The following is a 14583-nucleotide window of genomic DNA, read 5'->3' on the forward strand; positions in this document are numbered from 1 at the left end:
GTCATTACAACAAGTAAACAACCACAAAATGGTTTAAAATGACAAATTCAAAATGTTGGATTTTTTTTTTTACACATTTTTCACTTGAGACACGTTTGAAAAGAAAAAACAAAACATTGCTATATCCAAAAGAGACAGCCGTATGTCTTAGTTCTTACACGCTGGCTCTTCTTGAGGAGTGAAGGCCACTTCCCGGGGGTCTGGAAGTCCTCTCTAGCTTCTGCTGCTACTCTGCGCTTGGCACGGAGGCGAGGACCCAGACTTGATGGTGGCTTCTTACCACTGCCATCTAGGAATACATGGAATAAGGACGTTAACCACTAATAAAAATCTCATTGCTTGCACACACACATTTGGCAGATATTAAATTGCAGGTGCAGCAAACATTTTCTGTTTCTTGCTCCAGCAGTGCATTAGTGAATAATACACAAATCCCCAAAGATAAACTAAATTAAGAAATATCAGAAAGAGTCCGGTAATATAGATATGGTGGTGTGCAAAAACAGTATATGAAGAAACAAAAGGTGTGTACAGTAGTTATTTAGGATGAGCCATGACTACAAGACAGTATATACACTGCATTCAGGAAGTATTCAGACCCCTTCCATTTTTCACATTATTACGTTACAGCCTTATTCTAAAATATATTTTTTTCATATCTACACACAATACCCCATAATGAAAAGTGAAAACAGGTTTAAAAGTGTTTGCAAATGTACTAAAAATATAAACAAATGTATTCAGACCCTTTGCTATGAGACTCAACATTGATCTCCTGTTTCCCTGCATCCTGTTTCCATTGATCATCCTTGAGATGTTTCTACAACTTGATTGGAGTTCACTTGTGGTAAATTCCAATTGATTGGACATGATTTGGAAAGGCACACACCTCCCTATATAAAAAAGTCCCACAGTTGACAGTGCATGTCAGAGCAAAAAACCAAGCCGCGAGGTCGAAGGAATTGTCCGTAGAGCTACGAGACGGGATTGTGTCGAGGCACAGATCTGGGGAAGGGTACCAAAACAACGTCTGCAGCATTGAACACAGTGGCCTTCATCATTCTCAAATTATAGAATCTTGGAGCCACAAAGACTCTTCCTAGAGCTGGCCGCCCGGCCAAACTGAGCAATCGAAGGAGAAGGGCCTTGGTCAGGGAGGTGACCAAGAACACGGTGGGCACGCTGACAGAGCTCCTCTGTGGAGATGGTTGTCTTTCTGGAAGGTTCTCCCATCTCCGCAGCACTCCACCAATCTGGCCTTTATGGTTGAGGCACATGACAGCCTGCTTGGAGTTCACCAAAAGGCACCTAAAGGCACCTAAAAGACTCTGACCATGAGAAACAAGATTCTCTGGTCTGATGAAACCAAGATTGAACTCTTTGGCCCGAGTGCCAAGCATCCCGTCTGGAGGAAACCTGGCACCATCCCTATGGTGAAGCATGGTGTTGGCAGCATCATGCTGTGGGGGTGTTTTTCAGCGGCAGGGACCGGGAGACTAGTCAGGATCGAAGGAAAGAGGAACGAAGCAAAGTATAGAGAGATCCTTGATGAAAATCTGCTCCAGAGCGCTCAGGACCTCAGACTGGGGAGAAGGTTCAACTTCCAACAGGACAACGACCCTAACCACACAGCCAAGACAACACAGGAGTGGATTCGGGACAAGTCTCTGAATGTTCTAGAGTGGCCCAGCCAGAGCACGGACTTGAACCCGATCAAACATCTCTGGAGAGACCTGGAAATAGCTGTGCAGCGATGCTCCCCATCCAACCTGACAGAGCTTGAGAGGATCTGCAGAGAAGAATGGGAGAAACTCCCCTAATACAGCTGTGCCAAGCCTGTAGCATCATACCCAAGAAGACTCAAGGCTGTAATCCCTGTCAAAGGTGCTTCAACAAAGAACTGAGTAAAGGGTCTGAACACTTATTCCTCTATATTAAAAAAGACCAGCTGTAAATAATAACGCAAACTTATGGAAAAACGTTGTATTTCATTGCAGCTGCAGTGCTGGTTGTAGCATGAGTGGAAGTAGGGAGAACGCAATTGTTCTGGCTGTTTAACAGAGTGTTGACAATGCTGAACAACAACTTAAACATGAACTAAACACAAACAGCAGCTCGTCTAGTCATGATTTTAAAAGTTTTGGAATCTCACATTATCAACTTTGCTGTGCATTCAAGGCTTCTTTTTACAGTCTATGGCACGAGGAAACTGCAGACACGGTGATCTGAGCCATCTGATTGGCCAGCGGTAGGCCTATAGGCTCACTTGATTTTCTCTCTGGGCCTTTTGGGTAGGTGGAGTTCTACCTTCACATGAAATGGTTCATAATGGGAACACTTTACCTTCCCGGCGCTAGGGCTGCTGAATGAAGTGCATATCACCAACAGCACAAAACAAATGAAAAATAATAGGAACGCAAGGCTTTATCGTTGTTGTTTTTTTTACAGAAATGTTTGGTTAATCAACTAGGAATGGCTTCGTGACCACTGGTCTAGGGTGTCAGGTAAGGTGGAGGTGATATGATCCTCAACTAGACTCACAAAGCAGTTCATGATGACAGAAGTGAGGTGGGTAAAGGAACGATGGTGGATATCTTGAAGCAAGTGAGAACACACTGGGATAGGGAGATTGACGGACATATTCAACACTCCAGCCAGATGCTTTGAGAACGCGGCTTGGTATGCCGCTTGGGCCGGCAGCCTTAAAATGTCTTAAGTCACATCGACCAAGGAGAATGAGAGCTCAGTCCTCGTGAGCGGCACTTGTTTCCTTAAAAGGTGCAAAGAAGGTGTTTGTCCAGGAGCAAGGTGTCGGTGGCACAATGTTGCTGGTAACTCCCTTATCTCACCTCATTTGCACTCACTGTATATACTTTTTGTTTTATTTTTTTCTACTGTATTATTGACTATGTTTTGTTTATTCCATGTGTAACTCTGTGTTGTTGTTTGTGTCGCACTGCTTTGCTTTATCTTGACGAGGTCACAGTTGCAAATGAGAACTTGATCTCAACTGGCCTACCTGGTTAAATAAAATTTGTACAACTTTTTTTAAAGATGCAGGTTAGCTAGCAAGAAATATGAATCGCTTTGCTAGCAAGCTAGCTATGCTGAACGAATGTTAGCCAGATTGAATTTACGAACACACTCTGGCTATCTAATCTGATTTCAGAGCACTCTCGTCTGGGTGTGCCAGAGCTCAGAATACCCGATGAATTTACAAAACGCGCAATACCCGCTGAATGTGAACTCTGCGGGTAAACGTTTGCAAAAAAAAAGAAGAAAAGAGCGATTTTTTTTTTTTTTTCCCAGCAGCACAGTTAATCACCAACGCTCTAGATAACATTAACACAGCCTATCCAGCTCTGCTAGGGGTAGTAAAACAGTCAGAGTGAGCTGTTCTCTCATTTATGTCTGGAAGAAGCTAGCCAACTTTAGCCAGTTAGGTCGGGTGTTTGACTGCTGTTGTGAGTTAGACTTGGATCAACCCTACTCCTCGGCCAGAAGGTCCAGTGTCAATAGTGTAGTGTGCGCTCTGAATTTACCAAGCAGGCAATCTGACAAGGCTCTGAATTTACCAAGCAGGCAATCTGACAAGGCTCTGAATTTACCAAGCAGGCAATCTGACAAGGCTCTGAATTTACCAAGCAGGCAATCTGACAACGCTCTGAATTTAGGAACGACCCAGAGTGCACACTGACACACCGGAGGCAATTTACGACCGCACAATTAGGTTTCCAATCAAATGTCTTTTGGCATTGATCAAATGGGCGGGCAGGCAGGGAAGTGTTTTTACAGACACCTATGATTACACAGGTTAGAACCAATGCATATACTTCCTTGTTTTTTCCACTCCCTGTTTGAACAGGGCCGTAAGGGGAAAACATGTGCTTGGGTATGTGGTACGACGCAGCTTTGGAATGATGCAGCTTTGGAATGATGCACGGGGCAGATCTGGAATGATGCAGCTTTGGTATGATGCAGCTTTGGAATGATGCAGCTTTGGAATGATGCACGGGGCAGATCTGGAATGATGCAGCTTTGGAATGATGCAGCTTTGGAATGATGCAGCTTTGGTATGATGCAGCTTTGGAATGATGCAGCTTTGGAATGATGCACGGGGCAGATCTGGAATGATGCAGCTTTGGAATGATGCACGGGGCAGATCTGGTATGATGCAGCTTTGGTATGATGCAGCTTTGGAATGATGCCCGAGGCAGATCTGGTATGATGCAGCTTTGGAATGATGCAGCTTTGGAATGATGCACGAGGCAGATCTGGTATGATGCAGCTTTGGTATGATGCAGCTTTGGAATGATGCCCGATGCAGATCTGGTATGATGCAGCTTTGGAATGATGCAGCTTTGGAATGATGCAGCTTTGGAATGATGCAGCTTTGGAATGATGCAGCTTTGGAATGATGCAGCTTTGGAATGATGCAGCTTTGGTATGATGCAGCTTGTGAGGTACAGTGATGGTGGTGTGAGGTACAGTGATGGTGTGAGGTATGAGGTACGGTGATGGTGTGAGGTATGAGGTATGGTGATGGTGGTGTGAGGTATGGTGTGGTAGTATGAGGTATGGTGAGGGTGGTGTGAGGTATGGTGATGTATGGTGGTGTGAGGTATGAGGTATGGTGAGGGTGGTGTGAGGTATGGTGATGTATGGTGGTGTGAGGTATGAGGTATGAGGTATGGTGAGGTATGGTGGTGTGAGGTATGGTGAGGTATGGTGGTGTGAGGTGTGAGGTATGGTGGTGTGAGGTGTGGTGGTGGTGGTGTGAGGTGTGGTGGTGGTGGTGTGAGGTGTGGTGGTGGTGGTGTGAGGTGTGGTGGTGGTGGTGTGAGGTGTGGTGGTGGTGGTGTGAGGTGTGGTGGTGGTGGTGGTGTGAGGTGTGGTGGTGGTGGTGGTGTGAGGTGTGGTGGTGGTGGTGTGAGGTGTGGTGGTGGTGGTGGTGTGAGGTGTGGTGGTGTGAGGTGTGGTGGTGGTGGTGGTGTGAGGTGTGGTGGTGGTGGTGGTGGTGTGAGGTGTGGTGGTGGTGGTGGTGGTGGTGGTGGTGGTGTGAGGTGTGGTGGTGGTGGTGTGGTGGTGGTGGTGGTGGTGTGAGGTGTGGTGGTGGTGGTGGTGGTGTGAGGTGTGGTGGTGGTGGTGGTGGTGTGAGGTGTGGTGGTGGTGTGAGGTGTGGTGGTGGTGGTGTGAGGTGTGGTGGTGGTGTGTGGTGTGGTGGTGGTGGTGTGTGGTGTGGTGGTGGTGGTGTGAGGTGTGGTGGTGGTGGTGGTGGTGTGAGGTGTGGTGGTGGTGGTGGTGGTGTGAGGTGTGGTGGTGGTGGTGGTGGTGTGAGGTGTGGTGGTGGTGGTGGTAGTGTGAGGTGTGGTGGTGGTGGTGGTGGTGTGAGGTGTGGTGGTGGTGGTGTGAGGTGTGGTGGTGGTGGTGGTGGTGGTGGTGGTGGTGGTGGTGTGAGGAATGGTGGTGTGAGGTATGGTGAGGAATGGTGGTGTGAGGTATGGTGAGGTATGGTGGTGTGAGGTGTGGTGGTGGTGGTGTGAGGTGTGGTGGTGGTGGTGTGAGGTGTGGTGGTGGTGGTGTGAGGTGTGGTGGTGTGAGGTGTGGTGGTGGTGGTGTGAGGTGTGGTGGTGGTGGTGTGTGGTGGTGTGAGGTGTGGTGGTGGTGGTGGTGGTGTGAAGTATGGTGAGGGTGGTGTGAGGTATGGTGATGTATGGTGGTGTGAGGTATGAGGTATGAGGTATGGTGAGGTATGGTGGTGTGAGGTGTGGTGGTGGTGGTGTGAGGTGTGGTGGTGGTGGTGTGAGGTGTGGTGGTGGTGGTGTGAGGTGTGGTGGTGGTGGTGTGAGGTGTGGTGGTGGTGGTGTGAGGTGTGGTGGTGGTGGTGTGAGGTGTGGTGGTGGTGTGAAGTATGGTGAGGTGGTGGTGTGAGGTATGGTGATGTATGGTGGTGTGAGGTATGAGGTATGAGGTATGGTGTGGTGGTGGTGGTGTGAGGTGTGGTGGTGGTGGTGTGAGGTGTGGTGGTGGTGGTGTGAGGTGTGGTGGTGGTGGTGTGAGGTGTGGTGGTGGTGGTGTGAGGTGTGGTGGTGGTGGTGTGAGGTGTGGTGGTGGTGGTGTGAGGTGTGGTGGTGGTGGTGGTGTGAGGTGTGGTGGTGGTGGTGGTGGTGTGGTGGTGGTGGTGGTGTGAGGTGTGGTGGTGGTGGTGGTGTGAGGTGTGGTGGTGGTGGTGGTGTGAGGTGTGGTGGTGGTGGTGGTGTGAGGTGTGGTGGTGGTGGTGGTGTGAGGTGTGGTGGTGGTGGTGGTGTGAGGTGTGGTGGTGGTGGTGGTGTGAGGTGTGGTGGTGGTGGTGGTGTGAGGTGTGGTGGTGGTGGTGGTGTGAGGTGTGGTGGTGGTGGTGGTGTGAGGTGTGGTGGTGGTGGTGGTGTGAGGTGTGGTGGTGGTGGTGGTGTGAGGTGTGGTGGTGGTGGTGGTGTGAGGTGTGGTGGTGGTGGTGGTGTGAGGTGTGGTGGTGGTGGTGGTGTGAGGTGTGGTGGTGGTGGTGGTGTGAGGTGTGGTGGTGGTGGTGGTGTGAGGTGTGGTGGTGGTGGTGGTGTGAGGTGTGGTGGTGGTGGTGGTGTGAGGTGTGGTGGTGGTGGTGGTGTGAGGTGTGGTGGTGGTGGTGGTGTGAGGTGTGGTGGTGGTGGTGTGAGGTGTGGTGGTGGTGGTGGTGTGAGGTGTGGTGGTGGTGGTGGTGTGAGGTGTGGTGGTGGTGGTGTGAGGTGTGGTGGTGGTGGTGGTGGTGTGGTGGTGGTGGTGTGAGGTGTGGTGGTGGTGGTGGTGGTGTGAGGTGTGGTGGTGGTGGTGGTGGTGTGAGGTGTGGTGGTGGTGGTGGTGGTGGTGTGAGGTGTGGTGGTGGTGGTGGTGGTGGTGTGAGGTGTGGTGGTGGTGGTGGTGGTGTGAGGTGTGGTGGTGGTGGTGGTGTGAGGTGTGGTGGTGGTGGTGGTGGTGGTGTGAGGTGTGGTGGTGGTGGTGGTGGTGTGAGGTGTGGTGGTGGTGGTGGTGGTGTGAGGTGTGGTGGTGGTGGTGGTGGTGTGAGGTGTGGTGGTGGTGGTGGTGGTGTGAGGTGTGGTGGTGGTGGTGGTGGTGTGAGGTGTGGTGGTGGTGGTGGTGGTGTGAGGTGTGGTGGTGGTGGTGGTGGTGGTGGTGGTGGTGGTGGTGGTGGTGGTGGTGTGAGGTGTGGTGGTGTGAGGAATGGTGGTGTGAGGTGTGGTGGTGGTGGTGGTGTGAGGTGTGGTGGTGGTGTGAGGTGTGGTGGTGGTGGTGGTGTGAGGTGTGGTGGTGGTGGTGGTGTGAGGTGTGGTGGTGGTGGTGGTGTGAGGTGTGGTGGTGGTGGTGGTGTGAGGTGTGGTGGTGGTGGTGTGAGGTGTGGTGGTGGTGGTGGTGGTGGTGTGGTGGTGGTGGTGGTGGTGTGAGGTGTGGTGGTGGTGGTGGTGGTGTGAGGTGTGGTGGTGGTGGTGTGAGGTGTGGTGGTGGTGGTGGTGGTGTGAGGTGTGGTGGTGGTGGTGGTGGTGGTGTGTGGTGTGGTGGTGGTGGTGGTGGTGGTGTGAGGTGTGGTGGTGGTGGTGGTGTGAGGTGTGTGGTGGTGGTGGTGGTGGTGTGAGGTGTGGTGGTGGTGGTGGTGGTGTGAGGTGTGGTGGTGGTGGTGGTGGTGGTGTGAGGTGTGGTGGTGGTGGTGGTGGTGTGAGGTGTGGTGGTGGTGGTGGTGGTGTGAGTGGTGGTGGTGGTGTGAGTGGTGGTGGTGGTGGTGTGAGGTGTGGTGGTGGTGGTGTGAGGTGTGGTGGTGGTGGTGGTGGTGTGAGGTGTGGTGGTGGTGGTGGTGGTGGTGGTGGTGGTGGTGGTGGTGGTGGTGGTGTGAGGAATGGTGGTGTGAGGTATGGTGAGGTATGGTGGTGTGAGGTGTGAGGTATGGTGGTGTGAGGTGTGGTGGTGGTGGTGTGAGGTGTGGTGGTGGTGGTGTGAGGTGTGGTGGTGGTGGTGTGAGGTGTGGTGGTGGTGGTGTGAGGTGTGGTGGTGGTGGTGTGAGGTGTGGTGGTGGTGGTGTGAGGTGTGGTGGTGGTGGTGGTGGTGTGGTGGTGGTGGTGGTGGTGTGAGGTGTGGTGGTGGTGGTGGTGGTGGTGTGGTGGTGGTGGTGGTGGTGGTGGTGGTGGTGGTGGTGTGAGGTGTGGTGGTGGTGGTGGTGGTGTGAGGTGTGGTGGTGGTGGTGGTGGTGGTGTGAGGTGTGTGGTGGTGGTGGTGGTGGTGTGAGGTGTGGTGGTGGTGGTGGTGGTGGTGTGAGGTGTGGTGGTGGTGGTGGTGGTGTGAGGTGTGGTGGTGGTGGTGGTGGTGTGAGTGGTGGTGGTGGTGGTGTGAGGTGTGGTGGTGGTGGTGGTGGTGTGAGGTGTGGTGGTGGTGGTGGTGGTGTGAGGTGTGGTGGTGGTGGTGGTGGTGGTGGTGGTGGTGGTGGTGGTGGTGGTGGTGGTGTGAGGATGGTGGTGTGAGGTATGGTGAGGTATGGTGGTGTGAGGTGTGAGGTATGGTGGTGTGAGGTGTGGTGGTGGTGGTGTGAGGTGTGGTGGTGGTGGTGTGAGGTGTGGTGGTGGTGGTGTGAGGTGTGGTGGTGGTGGTGTGAGGTGTGGTGGTGGTGGTGTGAGGTGTGGTGGTGGTGGTGTGAGGTGGTGTGAGGTGTGGTGGTGGTGGTGGTGGTGGTGTGAGGTGTGGTGGTGGTGGTGGTGGTGTGAGGTGTGGTGGTGGTGGTGGTGTGAGGTGTGGTGGTGGTGGTGGTGTGAGGTGTGGTGGTGGTGGTGTGAGGTGTGGTGGTGGTGGTGGTGTGAGGTGTGGTGGTGGTGGTGGTGTGAGGTGTGGTGGTGGTGGTGGTGGTGGTGGTGTGAGGTGTGGTGGTGGTGGTGGTGGTGTGAGGTGTGGTGGTGGTGGTGTGAGGTGTGGTGGTGGTGGTGTGAGGTGTGGTGGTGGTGGTGTGAGGTGTGGTGGTGGTGGTGTGAGGTGTGGTGGTGGTGGTGTGAGGTGTGGTGGTGGTGGTGTGAGGTGTGGTGGTGGTGGTGTGAGGTGTGGTGGTGGTGGTGTGAGGTGTGGTGGTGGTGGTGTGAGGTGTGGTGGTGGTGGTGGTGTGAGGTGTGGTGGTGGTGGTGGTGTGAGGTGTGGTGGTGGTGGTGGTGTGAGGTGTGGTGGTGGTGGTGGTGTGAGGTGTGGTGGTGGTGGTGGTGTGAGGTGTGGTGGTGGTGGTGGTGTGAGGTGTGGTGGTGGTGGTGGTGTGAGGTGTGGTGGTGGTGGTGTGAGGTGTGGTGGTGGTGGTGGTGTGAGGTGTGGTGGTGGTGGTGGTGGTGTGAGGTGGTGTGAGGTGTGGTGGTGGTGTGAGGTGTGGTGGTGGTGGTGGTGGTGTGAGGTGTGGTGGTGGTGGTGGTGGTGGTGGTGGTGGTGGTGGTGTGAGGAATGGTGGTGGTGGTGGTGTGAGGTGTGTGGTGGTGGTGGTGGTGTGAGGTGTGTGGTGGTGGTGGTGGTGGTGGTGGTGTGAGGTGTGTGGTGGTGGTGGTGGTGTGAGGTGTGTGGTGGTGGTGGTGGTGTGAGGTGTGTGGTGGTGGTGGTGGTGTGAGGTGTGTGGTGGTGGTGGTGGTGTGAGGTGTGTGGTGGTGGTGGTGGTGTGAGGTGAGGTGTGGTGGTGGTGGTGGTGGTGTGAGGTGTGGTGGTGGTGGTGGTGTGAGGTGTGTGGTGGTGGTGGTGGTGTGAGGTGTGTGGTGGTGGTGGTGGTGTGAGGTGTGGTGGTGGTGTGAGGTGTGGTGGTGGTGGTGGTGTGAGGTGTGGTGGTGGTGGTGTGTGGTGTGGTGGTGGTGGTGGTGGTGGTGTGAGGTGTGGTGGTGGTGGTGGTGGTGTGAGGTGTGGTGGTGGTGGTGGTGGTGTGAGGTGTGGTGGTGGTGGTGTGAGGTGTGGTGGTGGTGGTGGTGGTGTGAGGTGTGGTGGTGGTGGTGGTGGTGGTGGTGTGAGGTGTGGTGGTGGTGGTGGTGGTGGTGGTGGTGGTGGTGGTGGTGGTGGTGGTGTGAGGAATGGTGGTGGTGGTGGTGTGAGGTGTGTGGTGGTGGTGGTGGTGTGAGGTGTGTGGTGGTGGTGGTGGTGGTGGTGGTGGTGTGAGGAATGGTGGTGGTGGTGGTGTGAGGTGTGTGGTGGTGGTGGTGGTGTGAGGTGTGTGGTGGTGGTGTGAGGTGTGGTGGTGGTGGTGTGAGGTGTGGTGGTGGTGGTGGTGGTGTGAGGTGTGGTGGTGGTGGTGGTGGTGGTGGTGGTGTGAGGAATGGTGGTGTGAGGTATGGTGAGGTATGGTGGTGTGAGGTGTGAGGTATGGTGGTGTGAGGTGTGGTGGTGGTGGTGTGAGGTGTGGTGGTGGTGGTGTGAGGTGTGGTGGTGGTGGTGTGAGGTGTGGTGGTGGTGGTGTGAGGTGTGGTGGTGGTGGTGTGAGGTGTGGTGGTGGTGGTGTGAGGTGTGGTGGTGGTGGTGGTGGTGTGGTGGTGGTGGTGGTGGTGTGAGGTGTGGTGGTGGTGGTGGTGTGGTGGTGGTGGTGGTGGTGGTGGTGGTGGTGGTGGTGGTGTGAGGTGTGGTGGTGGTGGTGGTGGTGTGAGGTGTGGTGGTGGTGGTGGTGGTGGTGTGAGGTGTGTGGTGGTGGTGGTGGTGGTGTGAGGTGTGGTGGTGGTGGTGGTGGTGGTGTGAGGTGTGGTGGTGGTGGTGGTGGTGTGAGGTGTGGTGGTGGTGGTGGTGGTGTGAGTGGTGGTGGTGGTGGTGTGAGGTGTGGTGGTGGTGGTGGTGGTGTGAGGTGTGGTGGTGGTGGTGGTGGTGTGAGGTGTGGTGGTGGTGGTGGTGGTGGTGGTGGTGGTGGTGGTGGTGGTGGTGGTGGTGTGAGGAATGGTGGTGTGAGGTATGGTGAGGTATGGTGGTGTGAGGTGTGGTGGTGGTGGTGGTGGTGTGAGGTGTGGTGGTGGTGGTGGTGGTGTGAGGTGTGGTGGTGGTGGTGGTGGTGTGAGGTGTGGTGGTGGTGGTGGTGGTGTGAGGTGTGGTGGTGGTGGTGGTGGTGTGAGGTGTGGTGGTGGTGGTGGTGTGAGGTGTGGTGGTGGTGGTGGTGGTGTGAGGTGTGGTGGTGGTGGTGGTGGTGTGAGGTGTGGTGGTGGTGGTGGTGGTGGTGGTGGTGGTGTGAGGAATGGTGGTGGTGGTGGTGTGAGGTGTGTGGTGGTGGTGGTGGTGTGAGGTGTGTGGTGGTGGTGGTGGTGGTGGTGGTGGTGTGAGGAATGGTGGTGGTGGTGGTGTGAGGTGTGTGGTGGTGGTGGTGGTGTGAGGTGTGTGGTGGTGGTGTGTGGTGGTGGTGGTGGTGTGAGGTGAGGTGTGTGGTGGTGGTGGTGGTGTGAGGTGTGGTGGTGGTGGTGGTGTGAGGTGTGGTGGTGGTGGTGGTGTGAGGTGTGGTGGTGGTGGTGGTGTGAGGTGTGGTGGTGGTGGTGGTGTGAGGTGTGGTGGTGGTGGTGGTGTGAGGTGTGGTGGTGGTGGTGGTGTGAGGTGTGGTGGTGGTGGTGGTGTGAGGTGTGGTGGTGGTGGTGGTGTGAGGTGTGGTGGTGGTGGTGGTGTGAGGTGTGGTGGTGGTGGTGGTGTGAGGTGTGGTGGTGGTGGTGGTGTGAGGTGTGGTGGTGGTGGTGGTGTGAGGTGTGGTGGTGGTGGTGGTGTGAGGTGTGGTGGTGGTGGTGGTGTGAGGTGTGGTGGTGGTGGTGGTGTGAGGTGTGGTGGTGGTGGTGTGAGGTGTGGTGGTGGTGGTGTGAGGTGTGGTGGTGGTGGTGTGAGGTGTGGTGGTGGTGGTGTGAGGTGTGGTGGTGGTGGTGGTGTGAGGTGTGGTGGTGTGAGGTGTGGTGGTGGTGGTGGTGTGAGGTGTGGTGGTGGTGGTGTGAGGTGTGGTGGTGGTGGTGTGAGGTGTGGTGGTGGTGGTGTGAGGTGTGGTGGTGGTGGTGGTGGTGGTGTGAGGTGTGGTGTGGTGGGAGGTGTGGTGGTGGTGGTGGTGGTGTGAGGTGTGGTGGTGGTGGTGTGAGGTGTGGTGGTGGTGGTGGTGGTGGTGGTGGTGGTGGTGGTGGTGGTGTGAGGTGTGGTGGTGGTGGTGGTGGTGGTGGTGGTGGTGGTGTGAGGTGTGGTGGTGGTGGTGTGAGGTGTGGTGGTGGTGGTGTGAGGTATGGTGGTGGTGGTGTGAGGTATGGTGGTGGTGGTGTGAGGTATGGTGGTGGTGGTGTGAGGTATGGTGGTGGTGGTGTGAGGTGTGGTGGTGGTGGTGTGAGGTGTGGTGGTGGTGGTGTGAGGTGTGGTGGTGGTGGTGTGAGGTGTGGTGGTGGTGGTGTGAGGTGTGGTGGTGTGAGGTGTGGTGGTGGTGGTGTGAGGTGTGGTGGTGTGAGGTGTGGTGGTGGTGGTGTGAGGTATGGTGGTGGTGGTGTGAGGTATGGTGGTGGTGGTGTGAGGTATGGTGGTGGTGGTGTGAGGTATGGTGGTGGTGGTGTGAGGTGTGGTGGTGGTGGTGTGAGGTGTGGTGGTGGTGGTGTGAGGTGTGGTGGTGGTGGTGTGAGGTGTGGTGGTGGTGGTGTGAGGTGTGGTGGTGGTGGTGTGAGGTATGGTGGTGGTGGTGTGAGGTGTGGTGGTGGTGGTGTGAGGTGTGGTGGTGGTGGTGTGAGGTGTGGTGGTGGTGGTGTGAGGTATGGTGGTGGTGGTGTGAGGTGTGGTGGTGGTGGTGTGAGGTGTGGTGGTGGTGGTGTGAGGTGTGGTGGTGGTGGTGGTGTGATGGTGGTGGTGGTGTGAGGTGAGGTGTGAGGTATGGTGGTGGTGTGAGGTGAGGTGGTGGTGGTGTGAGGTGTGGTGGTGGTGGTGTGAGGTGTGGTGGTGGTGGTGTGAGGTGTGGTGGTGGTGGTGGTGTGATGGTGGTGGTGGTGTGAGGTGTGGTGGTGGTGGTGTGAGGTGTGGTGGTGGTGGTGTGAGGTGTGGTGGTGGTGGTGTGAGGTATGGTGGTGGTGGTGTGAGGTGTGGTGGTGGTGGTGTGAGGTGTGGTGGTGGTGGTGTGAGGTGTGGTGGTGGTGGTGGTGTGATGGTGGTGGTGGTGTGAGGTGAGGTGTGAGGTATGGTGGTGGTGTGAGGTGAGGTGTGAGGTATGGGGTATGGTGGTGGTGTGAGGTGTGAGGTATGGTGGTGGTGTGAGGTGTGAGGTATGGTGGTGGTGTGAGGTGTGAGGTATGGTGGTGGTGTGAGGTGTGAGGTATGGTGGTGGTGTGAGGTGTGAGGTATGGTGGTGGTGTGAGGTGTGAGGTATGGTGGTGGTGTGAGGTGTGAGGTATGGTGGTGGTGTGAGGTATGAGGTATGGTGGTGGTGTGAGGTATGAGGTATGGTGGTGGTGTGAGGTATGAGGTATGGTGGTGGTGTGAGGTATGAGGTATGGTGATGGTGTGAGGTATGAGGTATGGTGATGGTGTGAGGTATGAGGTATGGTGATGTGTGAGGTATGGTGATGTGTGAGGTATGAGGTATGGTGATGTGTGAGGTATGAGGTATGGTGATGTGTGAGGTATGAGGTATGGTGTGAGGTATGGTGATGTGTGGTAGAGAGAGAGATATAATCGTCTGTACCTGATCCAGAGTCTGGTGTGAGGTATGGTGATGTGTGGTAGAGAGAGAGATATAATCGTCTGTACCTGATCCAGAGTCTGGTGTGCCAGTCTTGGCCTTGTTGATGATCGAGGCTGGTGTTGGCATGGTGGGAGGTGCCTGGGCCATGGAGCGGGTGAAACAACGAACCTCAACACTAACAGCCCCTGGGTGGTTCGACGCCGTGTTAAACTAAAATAAGAGATGAGTTTAGACGATACATTTCACTATGATACATCAATATATTTACATGTGGAGAACACAGCTAGATAAAGCTAGATAGACATGGTATAAATGACTAAACAGGTTTGTCAGGATACCTGAATTTTGACTTCGATAACAGGTTTTGTATCATGATACCAAAAACACAACAAAAAAAGTAACAGAATTACGACTGGGCATTATTTTTTCAAACATTTAACAATATGTTGATACCTGGTAGAACAAAATTACAAATATATGTTTTCTATATTCAATTACTTACAAAAAATAAAACAGTAAATAAGAATATTTTCAATTTTACTTATACAAAACCATATGGTGAGACTCAGACCATTCAAAATCATTGTACAATTATATCGGTTTTAAAATGTAATTTGATACATCAGGGTTAATTTGCTCATCTATGAACATAATATTGGGCTAAATTCCATTCATTAAACCTATGTTTTTCCCACATTTTGTTGTTACAAGGTGGGATTAAAATTGATTTCATTTTTAGTTTTTTTGGCCAAATATCTACACAAAATGCTAAATGTCAAAGTGAAAGAAACGATTATAAAAAATGTAAACAAAATATATTTTTTAAATTAGTGAATCTTGATTACTTAAGTATTCAACCCTGAGTGAATACCCCCTTGGCAGCAATTACAGCTGTGATGCATTCTGGGTAAGTCTAAGAGCTTTGC

General features: G+C 54.1%; 1 pseudogene; it reads right to left on the reverse strand.

Annotated features, from left to right (window-relative positions):
• LOC129854820 (inner centromere protein A-like) overlaps positions 1-14583 on the reverse strand; it is a 45687-nt pseudogene that overhangs the window by 17920 nt on the left and 13184 nt on the right.

This window comes from Salvelinus fontinalis, chromosome 5 (assembly GCF_029448725.1).
Source record: "Salvelinus fontinalis isolate EN_2023a chromosome 5, ASM2944872v1, whole genome shotgun sequence".
In the NCBI taxonomy this organism is placed as follows: domain Eukaryota; kingdom Metazoa; phylum Chordata; class Actinopteri; order Salmoniformes; family Salmonidae; genus Salvelinus; species Salvelinus fontinalis.